Consider the following 17,439-nt stretch of genomic DNA (forward strand, 5'->3'; position numbering starts at 1 on the left):
TAAAAAATTACTGAATCAATTTTGGTGCTTGTTTTTGGTTAAGGTTTTTATTTTTTTCCCAATTCAAGTTAGGATATTGTATGTTTCTAGGAATTTATCCATTTCCCCTAGATTTCCTAGTTTGTGAGCATAGAGATGTTCATAGAAATTTCAAATGATCTTTTGTATTTCTATGGTATTGGTTGCAATGTCTCCATTTTCATTTCTTATTGAGCTTATTTAAATTTTCTCTATTCTCAGCTAACCTTGCTAGTGGTCTATCAGTTTTGTTTATCCTTTTAAGGAACTAACTTTTTAATTCATTTATATTTTATATTTTTTCAGTTTCATTTTTCTCTGTTCTGATTTTGGTCATTTGTTTTCTTCTGCTAGCTTTGAGTTTCATTTGTTCTTATTTATCTAGTTTAGCATCACCGTGGCTAACCAGGAGGTCTTGAGTCTGTCCACACAACCAGTACATTACTACCACAGCTGGAATTTGAGAAAGCCAACATACTAAGACTATTTTATAACCAAGGAAATCTCAGTGTCTATGTCACTCCCCTGCCACTACCATAAGAGCTCATGCTTGTACCAATTGCTAGGAAACAAGAGAAAGGTCACATCACTTGATACCTTGCAGACATTCCCCAGGACAAGCCTGGAGTTTGGCAGACCGATTGGGCAGCTAGACCCACAGCAGCACCACAATTCACAATAGTCTGGTCCTCAGGGACTCCTACCCCTAGGAGAAGGAGAAGTGCACCACATAAATGGAGCAACCTGTGGGACAAAATGAAACAAACTACTGGCCTTGAGTTTTAGAACTTTCTGTTTGTGGGAAGTTTCTTTCAGCAGAGGCACAGGTGTAGTGCTGGGCTCAGTTTGGAAAATCTGCAGCTCTACTCTAACAGTCAGGAAGTTCTGGTAATCATGAAGAGTCTTGGAAAACAGGACTTCTTTCTCTCACCCACGACTGTGGATACAACTGAGGCTTCCTTTATGGTGGAACACCTCAGGGTGATTGCATCCCTACGGGAGGAATGCCCCCAGGTTCAGGCTTGCACAAGGGATATAACCACAATACTTCTCTGTATGGAAAATCAAGCATTTCTGCTGATGAAAACAGGTGCCTATCTGACCTGAATAGCTATAACACTGGATCAGAAATGCCTGGAGGTGGATTGCTTTCCTGCTGGCCTGGTAGAGGAGCCAAAGTCGTTCCCTACCTTCCCCCTGAAAAGACCTCAATGCATTTTACTGAGAGCTCCCCGAGGCACCACTATCAAACCTGGGACCTTTGCCCACCATTGGGTATTGCATTTACCCATCTGCTTTAACCACAGTTGGTTTTTACCTGTGAGCAGCTCCTAATAACCTGAAGCCTGAACTATTAAAGGTGAATAAAATACTGGGGGGAAAATTTAAAAAGTACACCCCACTGGGGAATGAGGATAAGCTTCATGAAACCTCTGCCATTCAGGCTCCACAGGAGACAAAGAACTTGCTCACAAACCAAGCATATTGCCACTACCACCAGCATCTGAGAAAGCCATCACACAAAAATACTCTATAACCAAGGAACTCATACAGAGTCTTCACCGCTGAAAACACCCAGAGCTGGAACTAGGTTACAATAAAATATTTATGTCACATTCTCAAGGGGGAAAAAACAGTCAAATCAAAAATAAATTATGAAATAATTAGAAGAAATAGTCTGTCCAAATGAGAAGAAACCAGAAAAATAATTCTGGCAATGTGAAAAAATGAAGTTCTATAAAATCCCTAAAATAGCATACTAACTCTTCAGCAATTAATCTAAATGAAGGTAAAATCTTTCAAATACCAAATAAAGAATCCAAAAGGTTGATTATTAAATTACTCAAGGAGACACATGATAAAGGTGAAAAACAACATAAATAAATTTTAAAAATAATTCAGGATATGAATGAAAAATTTTCTAAAGACATACATATATATATATAGACAGATAGATAGATATATAGATATATAATATATCCAATCAGAACTTTTGGAAATGAAAGACACATTTAGGAAATTACAAAATGCAGTGGGCAGTTTTAACAACAGACTACACCAACTAAAAGAGAAAAAAGCAGAGCTTGAAGACAAGGCTTTTGAATTAACCCAATCAGACAAAAACTAAGAAAAAAGGATTAAAGAAAATGAAAAAAGTCTCCAAGAAGTATGGTCTTATATAAAACAGCCAAACCTAAGAATCATAGATATTTCTGAGGGAGAAGAAAAACAAAATGTTTGAAACATTTGTTTTTAATATTTTTAAATTCTTATTGTGTTCTTAATTTTTAAATTTCAATTAATTTATTTTAATAATATCCTTTTGTTTATGTTTACTTTCTGATTTATCTTTTTTATGATTTGATTTTATAATAAATAAAATCTGAGACCATAGAGGTAATATTCGTAGGGATAGGCCACATCATAAACAGGAAAAATTTTCCTTCCTCTAAACTGCCTCAGTAAAAACTGCTCTGAGTCCCAGAATGAACAGCTTATTTAGCCATAAAGATTATTCATCAAAAAATTCACCATGATGAATACAGAGATCTACTAGTTGATCTACTCCAGGAAAATGACTTTTTCTCTGTGCATATAGCAAGAAAACCACACTACATCCTAAAAACTAAAACTATCCAGGCTTTAAATGAGGAACATCTTGTAACAAAACTCATAGTCTCTAATTTATTCCTTGAATACATGAGAGCTCAGGCTTAACTTTAAAAGGAAAACAGATAATGTTAAATGCCAAATACTATTTCTATAATATTTATGAAAAATAATAATATATAACTTGCCCTAATTTTAATACATTCCCATTTGGTTGATCTCAGTTTTCATCAGTCTTGTAGGAAAGCTGATATTCAAAATATTTAACAAAATAGTACAGGGCATGCATCAATCAGGCTTGAGCACTATCAGAACAGCTGTCATATTAAGCAGTTCGTATAATTTACTATTGTGTACTGCCTCTCCTGGAACCTATATATTCTTTTTGAGGATAAAGGAATGACAGAATTAGAACTGTGGGGAGGAGGGAATGTAATCTGTATTTCTGCAGAGTGACTCAATTTTTGAAGACAGTTACTGGATAATCTGAGTTAACACAGAAGGGCAAGACTAAGAAAGACCTGTCTCAACAACCATGAAACTTCAAGATATCCTCCGAGAAAGTAAATCAGGCCAGTCTTTTCCATTCATTCGGGCCCTAAAAAAAAACAATATGCTGTTCTAGGAAGGTTGCAGTTTATGAAGATTCATAAGAGCAAAGTCTAAGATTGTGTGTAGTTCTCTTACTTCCTAAATTTCCTCATAGGATCTAAACTGAGGTAAACTTCCTCCCATGAGGGCACTAATTAAGCCATAACCATACTGGAATTATACCTCTTATCTAGCCTTACAAAGTTATTATTTTCCATAACAATCTTATGAGCTACACCCATCCATTTACCTCAATGACAATTTTTGAGACTCTTTTCTCAACTTTCTCCAGAAAGCTGACCTACTACCTACTACCCTATTTTAAAGACTTAGACATACTCTAATGAACTTTGTGATCTGAAAGACACTAATGAACTTTGTGATCTGAAAGACAAGGAGCTACACCAGAAAAGTACAGAAACATGAAGGGAAGTAAGTAGAAGTCCTCCTTTATGCCCTCCTCAGATTATCACAAAATTTTTCTATACATTTATAAAATTATATATTCAAAGAGAATGACAAATAGATACATATGCATTAACAATGGTGCATATATTTATACATATAGGGTATATAAATGATATAATACAATATAGTTGGATGACTTCCTTTTCTCAAGTAGAAATATATCATAGACTTTTATCCAAGAAAACGCATATTAGATTGATCTGCTACATTTTTTATGGTTTCATATAATTTTGTAGCATAGATGTGATGGTTAATTTGGGGTGTAAACATGGCTAGTGTATGACACTCCATTGTTTAGTGAAACATCAATCTAGATGTTCTTGTGAAGATCTATCTTAGATGTAATTAGCCACTAAATCAGTAGACATTGTGTAAAGCAGATTATTTTCCATAATATGGATGGGTGTTTTCTAATCAGTTGAAGACCTTAAGAGAAAAGACTGAGGTCACTAGGAGAGGAAAGAATTCTACCTCCAGATTGCCTTACAACTCAAGACTGCAACATCAACTCCTGTGGTAACTTCTAGTTGGCCTGGCCTGTAGATACTAGACTTGCCAAAATCTACAACTACATGAGCCAATTTCTTTAAATAAGTCTTTATCTGTAAATCTGTCTCTCTTTTATCACTATGTACACACACACACACACACACACATACAAATACAAATATCTTATTGGTTTTGTTTTTCTGAAAAACTCTGATTAATATATGTACCAAAATATATTCTGCCATATCAAAGAACATTTTCTTAAAATTATTTTAATTCTCACCCTTTTGCATCTGTGCAGAGAGTGTGGTAAAGTGAGGCCCTCTCCAGTTCATTACCAATACAGATCTCCAGGCATTGGGAGCACCCACTTGCCCAGATTAGCAGCCTGAGCTGCCTCATCCATTCTGTGCAAAGACTGTGGTCAAGTGGTGTTCTGTACACTCCACACACGGGCAGATCTTCGGACATCTAGAGAACCCACTCTCCTGGATTAGAGTTTTAGGCCACTGCTGCTCCCCCTGCCTCTAAGAGAACGTAGGGCCAAGGAGATTCTCCAGCTCCACATCTAGGCACACCTCTGGGAGCTTAGTGGCTGCCCACTGGATTCTTCATCAATGCTGGTGCTTCTGCCTGCCATTGAGGGAACTGTAGGTGGGCCTGTTTAGTCCAGTCCGGCCCATATAGCCTCCCACCACCCACCTGGGGCTAAACAGGAAGCTCAGACAATTGTGGACTCCAAGCATCAGCTCCATGACTAATGCAACAGAGAGCTATAACTTCATGTTGGCTGTAGCCAGCTCTTACCCATAAGCACCATTTAATGGTTTGCAGGATGAACCACACAGCCCAATAGAAAGCCAGCTGATATAAGTGCATAGGTATATAAAAGCAAAGACAAAAACCTTGCCCAGCATTCTCTACAGCCATACACCATAGGTAGGGGAATGAAAGAAAATTTTAAAAAATACATATATATATATACACATATATATATATATATATATATATATATATAGAATACATATGTATAGATGTATAGAATATATGTATATATATAGAAAATTTTAAAATATACATATATAGAATACATATGTAGATGTATGGAATATATAGAAAATATAAGTATAGAATACATATATATAGAATATATATGTATATATATACACATATATATATAGAAAAAATATTACCTGCATGAAAATAATTGCAAAAACTAGAAGCAACCTTATCTCCAGATGAGAAGAAACCAGCACAAAAATTTAGACATTATGAAAAATCTAAATGTATTGAAAGCACCAAAGGATCACACTTGATCTGCAGTCAAGGTTTTTAACCAAAATGCAAATTCAGAGATAAAAGATAAAGAATTCAAAACATGAAATTCAAAGAAGCTCCATGAGATTAAAGACAAGGTGGAAAATAAACACAAAGAAACTTATAAAGCAATCCAGAAAATAAAGGAAAAGACAAACATCTTAAAAGTAAACCATTCAGATACTCTGGAAATGAAAAGTTACTTAAGGAATTTAAATATGCAATTGAAAGCTTAATTAATAAACGACTGAGCAGAGGAAAGAGTTTCAGAGATTGAAAATTGCTCATTAGAACTAACACAGTCAGACAACAGTAAAAACAAAAGCAGAATTTTATAAAATGGAAAATGTTTGAAAAATATGGGATTATGTACCAACCACATGTATGAATTTTGGGCATTCCTGAGATAGAAGAATAAAAAATAAGCAACCTAGAATACATTTTTGAAGAAATAATTCAAGAAATGTTTTCTAATCTTGCTAGAAAGGTAGACATTTAGATACAAAAACAAAATCAGAGAACACCTTCAAGATACTATACAAAGTCAATTACCAAAACATATAGTCATTATACTGTCAAGGTTAACACAAAAGAAAAAAGTCTTCAAGACACCTACAGAAAATGGTGAGGTCATCCACAAGAGAGCTCCATCAGGCTAACTGTGGGTTTCTGAGCAGAAATCTTACAAGCCAGGAGAGAACTATTTTTGGTATTCTCAAAAAAAAAAAAAAAAAAAAAAAAAGATTCCCACCAAAAATTTTATATTCTATTGAACTAAGCTTCATAACTGAAGGAGAAACAAAAATATTTTTCAGACAACCAAGTGCTAAGGGAATTTATTACCAGTAGATGAACCTTACAAGAGATCTTTATGGGAATTCTACATGGGAACAAATGAGTTCTGAAACATTTTGAAAGACATAGCCCACAGACAGTATAAAGCAACCATACAATAGAAACTACAAAGTAACCAGCTAAAAACTTCAGTGTGTTAAAAATCCCAAATATCAATATTAACCTTCAATATAAATAGTCTAAATGACCCCCTGAAAAGGCATAGAGTGACAAGGTGAATAAAAATAGTCATCAGTCTGTTCTCTTCAAGAGACCTATCTCACATGTAATGACATATATAAGCTGAAAGTAAAGGATTGGAGAAAGATCTACCACACTAAAAAGTTCAGGGGTCACTATTCTTATATCAGATAAAATGGAGTGTAAACCAAAAACAGTAAGAAATGACAAAAGAAGGGCATTACATAATGAAAAAAGGGATCAATCCAATTCATCAAGAAGGCTTAAGTATTCCAATATTGAAGCACCCAGATTTATAAAACTAGTATATCTAGACCTACAAAAAGACAAGACATAGACAGCCACACAATAATGGTGGGAGACTTCAATACCCCACTGACAGTATTAGAGAGATTATTGAGGCAGAGCAAAATTCTGGACTTAAATACAACACCTGACCAATGAGACCTAATAGACATCTACAACATAATCCACCCATCAAAGAAAATATGCATATTTCTTATCTCAACTGGGGAACATACTCTAACACCAACAACACATTAGGCCATGAAGCAAATCTCAATAAATTCAAAAAATGTTAAGCTGACAAAAATTAACAATGGAGAAAGGACTCCCTATTCAATAAATAGTGCTGGGATAGCTGGCTAGCCATATGTAGAAGAATGAATCTGAACCTGTAGTTTTCACCATATACAAAAGTTAACACAAGACGTATTAAAAACTTAAATGTAAGTCCTCAAACTATAAGCATCCTAGAAGAAAACGTAGGAAATACAATTCTGGACATTGGCCTTGGGAAATAATTTATGACTAAGTCCTCAAAAGCAATTTTCACAAAAAACAGAAGTTGACAGGTGGGATCTAATTAAACTAAAGAGCTTCTGCACAGGAAAATAAACTATCGACAAAGTAAGTAAATAAATAAATAAACCACACAATGGGAAAGATAAGAAAACTATGCATCTGAGCAAAGACTGAATATCCTGGATCTATAAAGAAGTTAATAGTTCAACAAGAAAAACCCTAATTGTCCCATTGAAAGCTGGCAAAAGACATGTACAAACACTTCTCAAAAGCAGACATACAACTGTCCTACAAACATATGAAAAAATGATCAATATCATTAATCTTCATGGAAATATAAATAAAAACCACAACGAAATACCATCTAACACCAGTCAGAATGGCTATTATTAAAAAGTGAGAAAATAACTGGCATTGCCAAAGTTGTGGAATAAAAGGAATTTCTTACAATATTGGTGGAAATGCAAATCATTTCAACCTCTGTGAAAAGCAGTTTGGAGATTTATTGAATAATTAATAATAGAATTATTATTCAACCCAGCAATTCCATTACTAGATACATATTCATAAGAATATAAATCCTTCTTAGCAAAACACATGTACTCCATGTACTCATTTGTTCACTGCAGCAATGTTCACAATAGCAAAGAGATAAAATCAACTTAGATGCCCATCAACAGTGAACTGGATAAAGAAAATGTGGTACATGTACTCCATAGCAATTGAAAAGAATGAAATTATGTTCTTTGCAGCAACATGGATGCAGTTGGAGGCAATTATCCTAAGAAAATTAAGGTTCTTACTTATGAGTAGGAGCTAAATATTGGGTACACATGTACATAAAAGTGACAACAGTAGACACTGGTGAGTACTATAGGAGGAACTAGAGAGAGAGGCAAAGGTAGAAAAACTATTGGATAGTATGGTCCTTACTTGGGTGACAGGATCATTCATACCCCAAACCTCAGCATCACAAAATACACCCATACAACAAATCTGCACATTTCCCCTCCAGAATTAAATTAAAGTTGGAATTATTTTAAAAATGTCCCTTTCTATTCCTCCAAATGTTTCTTAATTTTGTACATTTTTTATTGCTAATTTCTGGTTTTCTGTTTTTTAGACAAAAATCAGATAATATAATTTCTACATACCTCTACTTTTTGGTAATTTATTAAGATTTTCTTTGTTGGCCGGGCGCGGTGGCTCAAGCCTGTAATCCCAGCACTTTGGGAGGCTGAGACGGGCAGATCACGAGGTCAGGAGATCGAGACCATCCTGGCGAACACGGTGAAACTCCATCTCTACTAAAAAAATACAAAAAACTAGCTGGGCAAGGTGGCGGGTGCCTGTAGTCCCAGCTACTCGGGAGGCTGAGGCAGGAGAATGGCATAAACCCGGGAGGCGGAGCTTGCAGTGAGCCGAGATCACGCCACTGCACTCCAGCCTGGGCGACAGAGCGAGACTCCATCTCAAAAAAAAAAAAAAAAAAGAAAAAAAAGATTTTCTTTGTTATATGTACAACTGATATTTTTTGTTTGTAAAGTCTTCTTGCATCTTAGAAAAGAATATGCTATCTGTTTACAGGATTTATAACTATAAATATGTATTGGTTAATTTCTACTTATTCATTGGAATGTTCATCCTCTATATTATTTCTTATTTCTCATCAGTTTTATCTGTCAAATTCTGAAAATGATAGAGTGATGTATTTCACTATCATAGCATATTTTAAAAATATAATTCTCCCTAGATTCCTAAGACATTTGCTTTATAATCTTCATTACTACATTATTTATTGCATGAAAGTCTGGTACATATTTACTTTGTAGGTTGTATGTTTTAATATTACCTAAAATCCCTTTGTTCTGCTAAAAGCATTCAGAATTGAAATATACTTACCTATATTAACACAGCTATTCCTTCTTCTCTTTTATTTACTTTGGTTTATATTTCTCTCCTCTTAGTTTTTCTTAACCCTGATATCCACAAATTTCTGGTTTTATTCAGTAGCATATGTGATGTTTGTGAGCCTCTTTAAACCTTTTTTTGGAAATATGATGGACATACATAGTAAATTGTTCAAATAATGTATTATATAAATTTCAGTATATATTACCTAAAAATCATAGGTATAGTCAACTTTAATTGTGATGTACAGTTAAATGTAAAATGTCTCTACTTTTACTCTTTCTTACTATAGACTACATTATTCTGCCTTTTAAAAATATCTCATGGGGCTCATATCACCCAGAAAATACTCTGGCGATGGGTCTCAGGATGGCTGCCTAGATGCAGTGAAAGTGCTGCTACCGTGGACAGAGCTGGAATTTAAAAATCAACTAAATTTGAACAGATCTTTGGAGAGGAAACATCAAATACGGGTGAAGAAAAATGTAGACACTGAGACTGAAAAGCGAGGAAGCTGGGAACTCTGCATGAGATGACTCAATGCTTCAATTGGTTCTTGGCCCCAGATGGCTCCTGGGGAAGGGAAAAGAGAAAGGACTGGGGAACTGTCCCTTCTCACTTTGGACCTCTGGAATCCCAGCTGCAGGGGAACCCACATCCCCCACAAATGTTTGAGCTGATGGGTGGATTTCCTTGAAAATTAAACAAAGATGGAGTTGTGGCCAGCACGGAGCCAGGGACCATTGCGCTTGGGACTGCTCTGTCAGATCCCATCCATAAGCCCCCATCTCCCAGGCCTCTCCATCTCCCTTTGAGAGGACTTAGGTAAACATTGGGAAGAAAGCAGAGTCAGCTGCCCCACAGAACTGGGGCACATCTGACTTGCATGCCCCCTGTACATCTGTGCCTCCCAGGGCTCCTGCCTGGCTGTCCCATACGAGTGGGTGCAGAGGGAAGCATGTACTTCACTGCCTGCATGCTTTGGCACACCTGAGTGCAGTCTGGCAGCCTGGGAGCCCTTCAGATCCCCCATCACACTTGGAACCCAACCCCAAGAGTCAGGAGGAAGTAGCTGTGATCAAATCCTGATGGGTTGGTGCCCAAAGATTGAGAGTGCTGAGCCAGAATCTGTGCTTGGCACTTGAGTAGTGTAGGAGCCCAGACTTTCAGCAAAATGAGATGGGTGAATCACACAGGTTTGTGGGTTGGTGTTGCACATAGGTGTGCCTTCTTTGACAGTGGTCATCTGGCAAAAAATATTTGGGTACAGTGCAAGTGATTGGAGGTAGCTTTTCCAAGACCCAGGAATGGACCTTGTGAGGGGGTCAACTCTCTCCACCTCACACCATAAATCACATAAAAGAAGAAATAGAATCCTTCTTTGAAAATCAAATGCTGAGGGAATATGTTTAAATTAGACAAGTCTTACAAGAGGTGGTTCTAGGAGTGTTAAAAATTTACTGGAAAGAACGACACCTGTTACCACAAAAGCACATTTAAGAACATAACCTAAATGCTCTATAAAGCAACAACACAATTCAAAAAAGCCAAGCAACCCAGTAAAACAATTCAAGACCTGAAAGACAAAATAGTCATGTTAAGAAAGACTGAAATTCAACTTCTTGAGATGAAAAATTCATTACAATAATTTCATAATACAATAAAAAGTGTTAATAGAAAAACAGGTGAAGCCCAGGAAATAATCTCAGAGTTCAAAACTCATTCTTCAAATCAATTCAATCAGATAAAAATAACCAAAAAAAATTAAGAAAAGTGAGCAAAACCTTTGAGAAATATGGAATTATGTGAAGAGACCAAATTTATATCTCATTGACAGTCCTAAGAGAGAAGAGATGATAGCAACTTGGAAAATATATTTGATGATATAGTCCCCCAAAATTTTTCTAAACTCTCTAAAGGCTTACATGCAAATTGGAAAAATTACAGAAAACCCCAGACAGATACTAAGCAAGATGACCATCCACAAGGAATATAGTCATTAATTCACCAAAAAATTACAAAAGAAAAAATCTTAAAGGCAGCTAGAGAGAAGGGGCAGGTCACCTACGGAGGGAACCCCATCAGGCTAGTAGCAGACATCTCAGCAGAAACCTTACAAGCCCAAAGAGATTGGATGCCTATTGTCAGTGTCTTTAAAGAAAATAAATTCCAGCCAAGTATTTTATATTCTGCTAAACTAAGCTTCATGAGTGAAGGAGAAATAAAATCCTTCTCTGACAAGCAATATACTGAGAGAATACGTTTTAACAAGACAAATCTTACAAGAAGTCCTTAAGGGACTGCTAAACATAGACAAAAAAGGATGACACCTGATACCAGAAAAGCACACTTAAGGACATAGACCACAGGTAATATAAAGCAACTATGTAATCAACCCTATAAATGCCCCCACTTAAAAGACACAAAGTGGCAAGCTGGATGAAAAAGCGTGATTCAGCCATCTTTGGTGTTCAAGAGACCCATATCACATGTAACAAAACCAAGAGGCTCAAGTAAAAGAGTTGAGTAAAATCTACTATGCAAACAGAAAACTAAAAAGACCAGTAGTCACTATTCTGGTATTGATAAAACAGCCTGTAAACCAATAAAAATTAAGAACAACAAAGGGGATTACATAATAATAAAGGGTACAATTCAACAAGAAAGGCTTAACTATCCTAAATATATTTGCATCAAAGATTAGAGCACCCAGATTCATAAAATGTTCTTGGCTTATGAAGTGACTTAGAGAACCACATACCAGGTGTGGGAGACTTCAGTACCACACTGACAGCATTAGACCAGCCATCAGGGCAAAAAGCTAAAACAAACAAACTAACTAACATACAAAAAAAAATTATCTGGACTTAAACTCAACACATTACCAATTGGAACTCTACAGAACACTCCACTCAAATACAGCAGAATATACATTCTTCTCATTGGCACATGAAACATATTCTAAGATTGAACACATGCTTGGTCATAAAGGAAGAAAGCCTGAATAAATTTTAAAAAATTGTAATTATACAAAGTATACTCTTGGACCACATTGCAATAAAAATAAATACAAAAAGATCTCTCAAAACCACACAAAATACATGGAAATTAAACTACTTGTTCCTAAGTAACTCCTGGGTGAGCCTTAAAATAAAGGCAGAAACAAAACAATTTTTTGAAATGTATGAAAATAGAAACACAACGTAGCAAAATTTCTAGGATGCAGCAGAATCAGTGTTAAAGTAAATGTTTATAGTCCTAAACACTTTCATCAACAAAGTAGAAAGGTCTGTGAAGATTAAGATGGCAGATAGGAGGCAAGACAAGCTTGCAGCTACAGCTTACATGGAGAAAGCAGCATGTGGAGACTCAAATCGTGAACTTTTGCTCCAGGAACTACAACAGGAACATACCAGGAAAGCTGAGAGAATCCACAGACCCTTTGAAGGAATTGGACTACCCCTGCAGGCTCCCTGAGATGCCGAAAAACTGTGAGTCAGTTTGCTTTATCAATGAGGAGGCTCGTGGTCTGGGACAAGTTCTTAGCCTGCATGCCAGAGAGGGCATTCCTGTGCTCTGGGGAGGAGAGCATAACAACTGTGAGGCATTGAAACAACTACTGCCCTGTTATAGCAGAAAGAAAAACTGGACTAAAGCCAGTTGACATGCACCCACAGAGGGAGCATTTAAATCATCCTTAGCCAGAGTGGAATCGTCAATAGTAGCAGTCATAACTGAGTTCCTGGAAGCCTTACCACAGCGAGCTAAAAAGCTCTGGGTCACATAATAAATTTGAAAGGCAGTCTAGGCCACAAACACTACATTTCGTAGGAGTGACCTATTGCTGAGCTGGGCCAAGAATCGGAAGACTGGGGTGGGTGGTATGCAGTCTACTGGGACACCAGCTAGGGTGGCTAAATAAGGGCTGGCATTCCCCCTCACCTAACCCAAGGTTGCACAAATTGTGACAGCAAAAGAGAGCCCTTTCTTCTGCTTGAGGAGAGGAGAGGAAATAGTGGGGAGGGCTTTGCCTTGCATTGTAAATGTCAGCTTATCCACATAAGATAGGGCATTGGTCAGAGTTGTGAGGCCCCTATTCCAGGACCTAGCTTGCGGGGGACATTTCTAGACACACCCTGGGCCAGAAAGAAGCCCACTTTCTTGAAGGGAAGTACTTAGTCTTGGCAGAATTTGTCATCTGCTAACTGAAGAGCCCTTGGCCCCTGAAATACCCAGATACTACACCAAGGACCTTGGGTTAGACTCTAAGACTTGACTGTTTCAGCTGAGACTCAGCACATTACCAGCTGTTGTGGCTATGGGACAAGACTCTTTTTGATTGAAAAAAGTAGAGAGAAAAATGAAGGGGACTTTGAGCTGCACACTAGGTACCAACTCAGCCACAGTAGGATAGAGTACCATGGTTCTTTGGATCCTTGCTTCCAGGACTTGGCTTCTGGATGGCATTTCTGGACCTTCCTTGGGCCAGAGGGGGGCCCATTGCTTTGAAGGGTGAGTCCAAGACCAGGCAGTATTCACTACATGTGACTGAAGAGCTCTTGGGCCTTTCAGAAAACATTAGAGGTAGTCTGGCAGTACTCTCCATGGGCCTGTGTTGGGGTGGCCATGAGGTGAGCTTTCTCTGCATTTATAAAGGGAAGAGAGAGTGGAAAGGACTGCATCTTGCATTTTGAGTGCCAACTAAGCCACAGTATATTAGAGCACCAGGTATATACTTCTGTGGTTTTTACAATAGTTCCTAGCTTTCAGATGGCACCTCTGAACCTGCCTGGTGCTAGGGAAACTTGCCATCCTGAAGGGAAAAACAAAGGCCTGGCTGGCTTCACATCCTGCTGATTGTAAAACCCCAGGGCCTTGAATGAACATAGACAGTAGCCCAGGAGTGGTTACAGTAGGCTTTGAGCAATATCCAGTGCAGAATTGGCATCCAGTCTGGCCCAGTGCAGTCCTAGTGTTGGTGACCACAAGGGAGCTTGTATCACCCCACCCCCAGATTCAGGTGGCTCATAATAGGAAGACTGCATATGTTTGGGAGAAAGTAAGGGAAGAGAACAAGAGTTTCTGTTTAATAATCCAAAGAATTCTCCTGGATCTTATCCAAGACGATCAAGGTGGTATATCTATGAGTGTGCAAGAACCATAGCATTACTGGGCTTGGGGTGCCTTCTAAAACAGACACAGCCGGAGCACAACACTCAAGTAATTTCAAATACATGAAAAGGCTTCACAAAGAGAAGGACAAACAATCCAAGACTGTGAAGACCATAATAAATACCTAACTCTTTAAATGCACAAAGATGAATATCTGCAAATATCAAGACGAACAAAAAATCATATCCTTACCAAATGAAATAAATATGTGACCTTTCAGACACATAATTCAAAACAGTTGTGTTGCGAGAACTCAAAAAAATTTAATACAACATAGGAAAGAAATACAAAATTCTATTAGATAAATTTAACAGAGATTAAAATAGTTAAAACGAATGAAGCAGAAACTCTGGAGCTGAATACTGTAATTTGAATACTGAAGAATTCATCAGAGTATTTTAACTGTGGACTTGATCAAGCAGAAGAAAGTATTAGTGAACTTAAAGACAGGCTATTTGAAAATACATAGAGGAGACACAAGAAAAAAAAAAAGAATACAAAGAAAGAAGCACACCTACAAGATCAAGAAAATAGCCTTCAGAAGAGAAATCTGAGAGTTACCGGTCTTAAGAGGATATAGAGAAACAGATAGGGGTAGAAAGTTTACTCAAAATTATAATAAAAAATAACTTCCCAAACCTAGAGAAAAATATCAATATCCATGTACAAAAGGGAATATAGAACACCAACCAGATTTAATCCAAAGAAGACCACCTCAAGGCATTTAATAATTAAACTTGCAAAGGTCAAAGACAAATAAAGTTTCCTAAAAGTAGCAAGAGAAAAATAAAACAATAACATACAATGAAGCTCCAATACATCTTGCAGCTAACTTTTTAGTGGAAACCTTACAGACCAGGAGAGAATGGCATGACATATTTAAAGTACTGAAGAAAAAAAAAAGTTAACCTTGAATAGTATATCCAGCAAAAATATCTTTCCAACTTGGAGTAATAGACTTTCCAGACAAACAAAATATTTTATGAACTCCAGAATTGTCCTTATATCAACTCTAGAACTGCTCTACAAGAAATGCTAAGGAGAGTAATTTAATCAGAAAGAAAAGACATTAATAAGCAATAAAAAATCTGACAGTAGAAAACTCACTGGTAATAGTAAGTACAAAGAAAAACACAGAATATCATAACACAATAACCATGATGTGTTAACTACTCTTACGTTACATAGAAAGACTAAATGATGAACCAATTAAGAATAATAACCGCAGCTATTTTGCAAAACATAGAGTTTAATAAGATATAAAGAGAAACAACAAAAAGTTAAAAAGCAAGAGTATGAGATTAGAGTGTAGAGTTTTTATTAGAATTCTTTTGTTTGTTTTTAATGCACACAGAGTTAAGCTGTTATCAGATTAAAATAATGGACTATAAGAATATTTGCAAGCCTCATGGCAAACTCAAACAAACAAAATACAATGAATACACAAAAAATAAAAAGCAAGAAAAGAAATTTTACCATGAGAGAAAATCACTTTCGAAAAATAAAGAAAGAAAATTAAGATGGAAGAGAGGACAAAAACAGTTAAAAAAATAACAAAATGGCAAGAGTAAGACCATACTTATCAATAATAACATTGTATGTAAATGGACTAAACTCTTTTATCAAAAGACATAGAGTTACTGAATGGAACAAAAAAAAACAAAAAAAAAAACCTAATGATCTGTTATAAGAAATATGATTCACCTATAAAGAAATACATAGGCTAAAAAAAAAGGGGGGATGGAAAAACATATTCTATGCCAATGGAAACCAAAAAGAACAGGAATACATATACTTACATCAAAAAAAGGTAGATTTTAGTACAAATACTGTAAGAAGAGACAAAGAAGGTTACTATATAATGATAAAGATTTCCAGCAAGACAATATAGCAATTATAAGTATATATGCTCCCAAAACTGGAGCATCCATATATATAAAGCAAATATTATTCAAGCTAACGACTAAAGATAGAGACAGACCCAAATATAATAATAGCTGGAGACTTCAGTACTCCCCTTTTAGTATTAGGGAGATCATCTGGAGAAAATTTCAGCAAATAAGCATCAAATCAACCTGCAGTATAGACCAAATGGGCCTAATACACATTGACAGAACATTTCATCCCACTGCCAAAGAATACACATCCTTCTCCTCAGCATATGGATTATTGTCAAAGATAGACCATATATTATGTCACAAAACAAGTTGTAAAACTTCCAAAATTTTGAAATAATATCAAGCATCTTTCCTGACCACAGCGGAAAAAATTAGAAATCAATAACAAGAGGAATTTTGGAAACTACACAAATACATGGAAATTCGACAATATGCTACTGAATGACCATGGAGCAATGAAAAATTTAAGAAGGAAATTAAAAAATGTCTTGAAACAAATTATAAAGAAAACACAGCATACCAAAACCTATGGTACACAGCCAAAGCAGCAGTAAGAAGGAAGTTTATAGCTATACACGCCTACATCAAAAAATAAGAAAAACTTCAAATAAACTACCAAAGAATTCATCTTAAAGAAATAGAAAAGCAACAGCAAACAAAATCCAAAATTAGTAGAAGAAAAACCAGACTACAAATAAAAGACATTGAAATGAAGAAAACAATACGTAGTTCAAATAAATAACATTAGAGACAAAAAAGAAGACATTACAAAAAGTAGAGGAGGAGGGAATATTTTCAAACTCATTCTATGAGGCCAGTGTTATCCTCATACAAAAAACATAGAAAACAACATTTAAAAAAAACCTATAGTCCAGTATCAATGATGGATATTGATGCAAAAATTCTCATCAAAATACTAGCAAGCCAGCTGGGTGCAGTGGCTCACGCCTGTAATCCCAGCACTTTGGTAGGCCAAGGTGGGTGGATCACCTGAGGCCAGGAATTTGAGACCAGCCTGGCCAACATGGTGAAACCCTGTCTCTCTACTAAAAATACAAAAGTAAGCCAGGTGTGGTGGTGGACACCTGTACTCCCACCTACTCGGGAGGCTGAGGCACGAGAATCA

This window comes from Piliocolobus tephrosceles, chromosome 12 (genome assembly GCF_002776525.5).
Source record: "Piliocolobus tephrosceles isolate RC106 chromosome 12, ASM277652v3, whole genome shotgun sequence".
Lineage (NCBI taxonomy): Eukaryota > Metazoa > Chordata > Mammalia > Primates > Cercopithecidae > Piliocolobus > Piliocolobus tephrosceles.